The 8519-nt window shown below is 46.7% G+C and overlaps 1 long non-coding RNA gene across 1 annotated transcript; it reads right to left on the reverse strand.

Annotated features, from left to right (window-relative positions):
- Positions 1–2209: 2209 nt before the first annotated feature.
- On the reverse strand, positions 2210–3193 carry LOC143754007 (uncharacterized). Its single transcript, XR_013207857.1, has 2 exons — positions 2802–3193; positions 2210–2490 (listed from the first exon to the last, which is right to left on the reverse strand). It is a non-coding gene; the product is annotated as an uncharacterized LOC143754007 (long non-coding RNA).
- Between the last annotated feature and the right edge of the window lie 5326 nt (positions 3194–8519).

Genomic DNA, 8519 nt, shown 5'->3' on the forward strand with positions numbered 1-8519 from the left:
CATGAGAAAAGAGGTTGCTGCCCTAGTGGTGAAGGGTGTGATCGAGAATGTCCCTCCAGCCGAAATGAGGTCCGGGTTCTACAGCCCCTACTTCATTGTCCCGAAGAAATCCGGTGGGTTACGGCCAATCCTGGACCTGCGCATCTTGAACCGCTCCCTTCACAGGCTGCCGTTCAAGATGCTCACGGCCAAACGCATCTTTGAGTTTGTGCGGCCGCAGGATTGTTTGCAGCGATCGACCTGAAGGACGCCTACTTCCATGTCTCCATTCTTCCTCGACAGAGACCGTTCCTGCGGTTTGCTTTCGAGGGGCAGGCATACCAGTACGCGGTTCTCCTTGCGTCTTCACGAAGGTCGTCGAGGCAGCCCTTGTTCCCCTACGGGTACACGGGGTTCGCATCCTGAACTATCTCGACGACTGGAGAAGATAAAACTCTGCCCCGATCTCTTTTCTCGGTATGGAAATCGACTCGGTCGCCAAGTCCGCGCAGCTTATGAGTGCGCGCAGTCACTGCTGACTTGCCTGAAACAATTCGAGGGCAAGAGTGCATTTCCACTGAAGTTATTTCAGAGGCTACTGGGGCATATGGCATCTGCAGCCATGGCAAATCCGCTCGGATTGCTTCACATGAGACCACTTCATCTCTGGCTTCGTGACCGAGTCCCGAGGTGGGCATGGCAACACGGCACGCTCCGAGTACCAGTTACTCCGACCTGCCGTCAGACCTTAACCCCGTGGTCGAACGTCAGCTTTCTATGGACCAGAGTGCCCTTGGAACAAGTTTCCAGGCATGCTGTTGTCTCAACAGTTGCCTGCACCACGGGCTGGGGCACCATGTGCAATTGACATGCTGCCGCGGGCTCCTGGACAGGACCCCAGCGACTTTGGCATGTCAATTGCCTCGAGTTGCTGGCAGTACGCCTTGCTCTGCACCGCTTTTTTTGCGCTGCTCAGGGGTCAACACGTACTAGTCCGATCAGACAATACCGCCACAGTAGCGTACATCAACCATCCCTCCATCCCCAGTCGGTTCAGCTGATTTGGGACCAGATCGGGGACGAAATGGTAGACCTGTTTGCCTCCCACGACACGAACCATTGCGACCTGTTTTACTCCCTGACCGAGGGCACGCTCGGCACGGATGCACTGGCGCACAGCTGGCCGCGGGGCCTCCGCAAATATGCGTTTCCCACAGTGAGCCTTCTGTGCAAGATCAGGGAAGACGAGGAGCAGGTCATATTGGTTGCGCCTCACTGGCCCACACGGACCTGGATCTCCAAACTTGTACTCCTCACGACAGCACCTCCCTGGCCTATTCCTCTGAAGAAGGACCTCCTTTCTCAGGGACGGGGCACCCTATGGCACCCTCGTCCCGATCTTTGGAACCTCCACGTGTGGCTCCTGGACGGGACGAGGCAGGTTTGAGTACTCAATCACCAGCGGTGGTGGCTACCATCATATGGAAGTAAAATAATGCCAAATGTTTTTGAAACAAAAAGCCTGTTGAATTGCACTACTTGAAAAAATATGCATTGCATTAACCATGCTTGCATTTTAATGCATTGTATTTTTAGAACTCTAGAGCATTTTTATTGGCTCAAATTTTATATGGTTTAATATTTAAGCTCTGAATATTTCAATTCAAAACATTTCAAACACATTTTCATTATTAAAAAATCAATAATCCATATTCACCTTTCATATTTTATTTCCAATATATTAAAACTGTTTAAAAATACAACCTATAATATTCAACAGGCAATTTATGGTCCATTTTAATTCGCTTCCACAAATTCAGTGGTTAATATTTGACAGTAAATTCAACATTGATATCCAGGAACTGCAGGAAAAGCAGTTGATTACCGAGCATAATCTCCATCTGCTGTTAGTCGACCTCACCAGCAGGGGGTGCAAGCGTGTGTTGTTGACGAAGACCAGTTAGAGCTAGCCATTCATTCATATTTATAGAAATGTAAGTGTATTTGTGATTATTATGAGGGCTGTTTTTATGTTTAATTCAGTGTCTTCATGGTCCCTGTGTAGCCTACATGCATCTTTCTCTACCGTGAATGAGATTATAATATCATTCCCCCGATGCTGATGTACAGATCAAATGGTAGCCTAGGCCTATGTCACAGGTCGCCCACCCCTAAACGGAAACACAGCCCAGAGAAGCAGACCATGGAAACACATGAGGCAGACAGGAGGTTAAAATAAATAACAATGTTTCTTTATTGGATTATAAAACTTTTTAAAAGTTGGCTCCGTGGTTCTTCTTTCCTGGCGACAGAGACTGAACAGCAGAGGATCAGTAACAGCTCTTAGCTTCTCATTCGCTCACCGGCTCAGTGATTCTTCATTCCTGGCGACAGAGACTGAACAGCAGAGGATCAGTAACAGCTCTTAGCTTCTCATTCGCTCACCGGCTCAGTGATTCTTCATTCCTGGCGACAGAGACTGAACAGCAGAGGATCAGTAACAGCTCTTAGCTTCTAATTCGCTGACCGGCTCAGTGATTCTTCATTCCGGCTCAATGGTTCCTCCAGCTCTGAACATCAGAGGGTCAGTAACAGCTTGTAGCTTCACATTCGCTCACCGGCTCAATGGTTCCTCCAGCTCTGAACATCAGAGGGTCAGTAACAGCTCATAGCTTCACATTCCCTCACCGGCTCAATGGTTCCTCCAGCTCTGAACATCGGAGGGTCAGTAACAGCTCACAACTTCACATTCTCACCGGCTGAATGGTTCTTCATTCCTGGCGACAGAGACTGAACAGCAGAGGATCAGTAACAGCTGGGACTCTGAGTGGAAGTAGAATTTAGAATTCCCCGCACTCGTGCAATCAGTAAAACACTCGAGACTTCAAACGTGCTTGTTTCCACACTAGAAACTGCAATCCACAATACCTCCCAGTGAATTAAGCCTCCACTCATATCTCCGCCGGGATCCTTCGTGCTGCTGGCTTGGGGTTCTCCAGACTGTGTGAGGAATAAACATACCTCAAGTTCTCTTCTTTCGCGGCTTCCCTCCGCTGCCTTTCTGTGCCTCTCTCCCTGTGTCTTTCACCATTCCCTCTCTTCAAAAAGGCCTTTTTTTATACTCCACTTTGGGAGCATGTGCCCCAATCACCACTCAAGCTCCTACCCCTCCACACCTGCCGCTCATTTTCTTAATAATCACCTAATCACCCGGTGACACCTACATTTGAGGTAGACATATTTCGCTTGGTTGTTTAGTTGCCTTAACTTTATATCGCGGCGATGTGCTGCAGTTGCACTGCAACTAATACAGTGATATAAAAGACCAAACTCGCACCTTGTTGAGAAGGCTGTAGGCTACTAAATGTCTATAGGCAAGCAGATGGACTCAGAATATGAACAACGCGCAAAGTTTCACACTACGCGTTTCCCAGTGATATACTGGCATAAAGTTGACTTGACATTGGACTTTCGCAAATTTAGGGACCGTCTCTAAAGTTACATATGCATTGGTACACACGTTTCTAACTTCAATAGCATTTGGGAGATAATGACTTACAGAAAAGTGGTAGGTGTCAAGCATGATGCACACCTTTTATATTTTTGATATGTATTCAAATAAATTGAAGTTTGCTATTGAAGTTAGAAACGTGTGTAATGTCGTATATAACTTTAGAGACGGTCCATAAGCGCGAATGTCCAATGTCAAGCCAACTATGCCAGTATATCCATAGGCGTAATTTGTGGGTGGGACATGTCCCCACCAATTTTTGCCATGGTCGATATTGTCCCCACCACTTTTGAAACCACTTCTCGCAACACAGATTTACATTCAAATAGCCTAAATAAAACATCTCCAGTTAACTAGCAGAGCATTAATTTCGTTTGTTTGTTAAATACGAGGCGATGAAACCGCTGAAATGTGTTGTTTATGAAATCAAGTGCTCGTTCCCACTCCGATCAGTGGCGCGGATACACTATCTCTTGTGGCTCGCATTTCAATCGGTTGCGGAGACTCTCTTCTCTATTCGTTCCGGTGAAATCACAAAACAAACTTCACACAAACGTGTCCCTGCTTGATATACAACCACTGATAAATATATTCGGTTTTGATAAGGAAAAAAAAAACTATACGAGTGCGGAATTAGAACCAAGAACCTCTGACACGCATGGCAAAAGTTCTGCCACTCGACCAATACAGTACATTCATAAATCATAATTCTTGGCAGTAACAACAAATTAGATCTCATTAAACACGACAGATGAAACCCAGTGTACTATTTAAATCGATTGCTGGACATCGTAATGTTATTGTACATAGCCTACATCTGATTCATGATTTAACATTGTATTAGCAACACACACACACACACACACACACACACACACACACACACACACACACACACACACACACACACACACACACACACACACACACACACACACACACACACACACACACACACACACCTGTCCTACCCACTATGCCACTGAGTAACTTATATCACAGGGAAACGCTGCGTGAAACTTTGCGCGTTAAGTTCATATTATGAGTCCATCTGCTTGCCTGTAGCAATATAGTAGCCTGCAGCCTTCTCAATAAGGTGCGAGTTTTTTATATCACTGTATTAGTCCATTAAGCTACGTTAAGCACTTTATATTCCAGCAATCCTGAAGTATTGAGGGAAACCCTTGTACTGAAGCACATCACCGCGATATAAAGTTAACAACACTTACATTTCTATAAATTAGTTTTTATCATGAACAGTAAAAGAAATGGACACAGCGACCCCCTTGGTTTATATGAATGAATGGCTTGCTCTAATTGGTCTTCGTCAACAACACACGCTTGCACCCCCTGCTGGTGAGGTCGACTAACAGCAGATGGAGATTATGCTCGGTAATCTACTGCTTTTCCTACAGTTCCTGGATGTCAATGTTGAATTTACTGTCGAATTTGAACCTCTGAATTTGTGGAAGCGAATTTGTAAAGCGAAATAAAATGGACCAAAAATTGCCTGTTGAATATTATAGGTTGTATTTTTAAAAAGTTTGAATATTTTGGAAGTGAAATATGAAGGGTGAATATGGATTATTGTTTTTTTAATACTAATACTTAAATACTTAAAATGATTTCCATTACACGAGAGTAGGTGTTAAAACTTCATGCTGATTTGTACTCGGCTTTCGCCAAGATAATCACCAACTAAGACGTAGCTTTACAGTAACCTATGCTTCTCCATCCATTTACGCTTCTTTCCATTTGTGATGTGAATCTCCTTCTGTCTGGTATTAATAGCTGCAGTGTATTGCGCGTCGGCACACACAACGGCTGTAACCACAGTGCGGTCCCCCCATAACAACCCTCTGGATTGAGCGGAGTAGGAAACATCTCTAGGGTCTTCAAGTGGGCACCTTCCATCCTCAGTGTTTCGTCGACTAGCCCACGACACCTCAAGAGGGCTCGACAGTGACTCTGGCGTCCCAGAGTCACCCCCCTCCGTCCCCCACTCAACTCAGCCCAGCTTACTGACCTCTACTTCCCTCTTGCTGCTGATACCTAACCACAATCTCACAATCTCAGTTAAATACCATGTAAAATTTGAGCCAATAAAAAATGCAAGTCCTAAAAATACAATGCATTAAAGTGCAAGCATGGTTAATGCAATGCATATTTTTTTCAAGTAGTGCAATTATACAGGCTTTTTGTTTCAGAAACATTTGGCATTATTTTACTTCCATACCATCACTTCCACAAGAGCATCGTCCACAAGACATGTCTACATGTTGAAGTGGAACCTCTTCAGAAGACCCCCGGAGATGCCCGATTAGTGTCTTGCTTTCCTTCCTGCAAGATGGGTTGGAGCGAAGGCTGTCCCCCTCCACCCTGAAAGTATATGTTGCCGCTATCGCCGGACATCATGGCGCAGTGGCCCTCCTCTCACTCCCTCTTGGGACCTCTCGCTCCCTCTTGGGACCTCTCAGTGGTTCTAACTCAGACTGCTCCCTTTGAGCCTCTGCAATCAGTGGAGCTTAAGTTCCTGTCAATGAATACAGCGCTCCTGATTGCATTGGCCTCCATCAAGAGGGTTGGGGATCTGCACGCATTCTCCATTGAAGAAGCGTGCCTGGAATTAAGGCCGGCCTACTCTTATGTGATCCTGAGACCCCGGCCAGGATATGTGCCCAAGGTTCCCACCACTCCCTTTCGAGATCAGGTGGTGAACCTGCAAGAGGAGGCAGACCCCTGGAAGAGGCAGACTCAGCCTTGGCACTGCTCTGTCCAGTACGCGCTCTCCACGCCTATGTAGACAGAACACAGTGTTTCAGGACCTCAGACCAGCTCTTTGTCTGTTATGGTGGGAAGCTGAAGGGAAAGGCTCTCTTCAAGCAAATGTTGTCTCACTGGATAGTGGACGCCATTGCTTTGGCATATCAGCAGCAAGGTCGACCATGCCCCCTTAGTGTGACAGCCCACTCCACCCGGAGTGTGGCTTCCTCTTGGGCTATACCGCATGGCGCCTCACTATCAGACATCTGCAGAGCTGCAGGCTGGGCGACACCCAACACATTCGCCAGATTCTACAATCTCTGAGTGGAGCCAGTTTCCTCTCATGTACTCGCTTCAACCAGTCAGTACTAGGACCCGCTCAGGTGTCTTCGCTTGCTCGCCATTCCACTCCACGGACTGGATATGTGCGATATTTCCTCAGGCGAGCTTGGCTAGGTGCCTCCGTGTGCATGGTCCCCCCTCTGGGCGACCCCCACATGTGTATTTCCACTGTACGCCACTCTGAGCATGTGTCTTTCCCTTGGCAAGCCACCTTGTCTCCCCTGGGGTTGAAATATTCCACCCTGCGGGCTGGGCACCCCAGTGTTCTCCATTTGCACCCCCCCTCCAGGTCATATGTGTTTTCTTAAGCAACCACAACCCCCTCCCCCCCTCGTTCCGTCTTCCTGCCACTTCCGCTGTACCGTGGGGATTGCTTAAATTTTGCTTAAATATTTTAGCTATAAGAACCCTCAGTGCATGTCGCAATAGCGTAACCTCTGGATACCATTATGCGTGGAAGACGGAACGAGGAAGACATAACGAGGGGGGGGGGGGGGGGGGGGGGGGTAGGTGCTTAAGAAAACACATATGATCTGGAGGGGGATGCAAATGGAGAACAATGGGGTGCCCAGCCCGCAGGGTGCGATATTTCCTCAGGTGACCTTGGCTAGGTGCCTCAGTGTGCATGGTCCCCCCTCTGGGCGACCCCCACATGTGTATTTCCACTGTAAGCCACTCTGAGCATGTGTCTTTCCCTTGGCAAGCCACCTTGCCTCCCCTGGGGTTGAAATATTCCACACTGCGGGCTGCGCACCCCAGTGTTCTCCATTTGCATCCCCCCTCCAGGTCATATGTGTTTTCTTAAGCAACCACATTAGATGCATCCTTCGCGGTCTTAAATCACCCACAATCCTTTACACACATTTAAATTAACGAAAATAAACTGACGGAAACCGAGTCAGTACTGAGCTTGTCCTAGTTTATGAAATGTAAGACAAAAATAATGTTTTCAGACATGAACAAATTTATATTTTTTTTTGTTGAAAATGTATCACTTAACACTAAACTGCCAATAACGTAAGCCACTGGGAGATCGCAGATGGCTGTCATCCACTGTATTGCATTAACAGAAAGTTAATATAAAGAATCGTAATAGTCTTTTTCCAAAATTAAGTTTAATTTCGTGCGGTGACAGCGGGGGCGGAATCATTTATGACATAGCGTTTAATGCTGAGGTACAAGCCTCTGAAGGACTGGACTAGGAAGGACAAAGACTCACTAGGCTGCAGGCTTCCATTTGAGAAGCACCAAATGGGTGCTTCTCAATACTCAAATTGAAGCTTCCTCATTTCCTCATTCCTCCGTCCTCCGTCCTCCAGCCCGTGACACGGAAAACGATCTAGCTCAGCCATCTTGAAGGACATCTCAATTCTCTAATTGCACTGCGAGGAGGTGAGGAACGAGGAGTCAGGAAGCCAGTCATGAACAGTCATGAGCGAGGATACACAGGTGTATCTTTCCCTCACATCCTAAGTGGGAGGAGCTACGATGCGAGGAAAGGAAGCGAGGGAAGGAAACGAGGATCCACAAATAAGAAGCACCAATCATATGCAGTGTAGAAGCAGCACAGGCTCTTTGTGCTTTCACATATGACACGTTTGCAGTGTGCAACTGATCTGCGCCTGTATACATTTCATGCTCAGGATTAGACGCAATGACCTGAACTGAGGTATAACTCAAACAGGTAGGTTTATTTGCAGATATGGCAGGAACACAATGCATGAACAGATAAGAGATGATGCTCAAGATCATTAGTAGATGAGATACACTTGTTTTGTTGATTTTGAGTCTTCGTCTTACAGAATAGTTGAAGTACACACACACGAGGGAACAACATTGAGATGAGGGATGACTGGAAGATGACGTGATGATTGGAAGATGACTTGGAGTAGGTAGCTAGCAGGGTAGTCACGAAAAAAGCACC

The sequence above is a fragment of the Siphateles boraxobius genome, unplaced genomic scaffold (genome assembly GCF_051911475.1).
Source record: "Siphateles boraxobius isolate OS27281-9 unplaced genomic scaffold, OSU_SipBor_1 29, whole genome shotgun sequence".
NCBI lineage: Eukaryota > Metazoa > Chordata > Actinopteri > Cypriniformes > Leuciscidae > Siphateles > Siphateles boraxobius.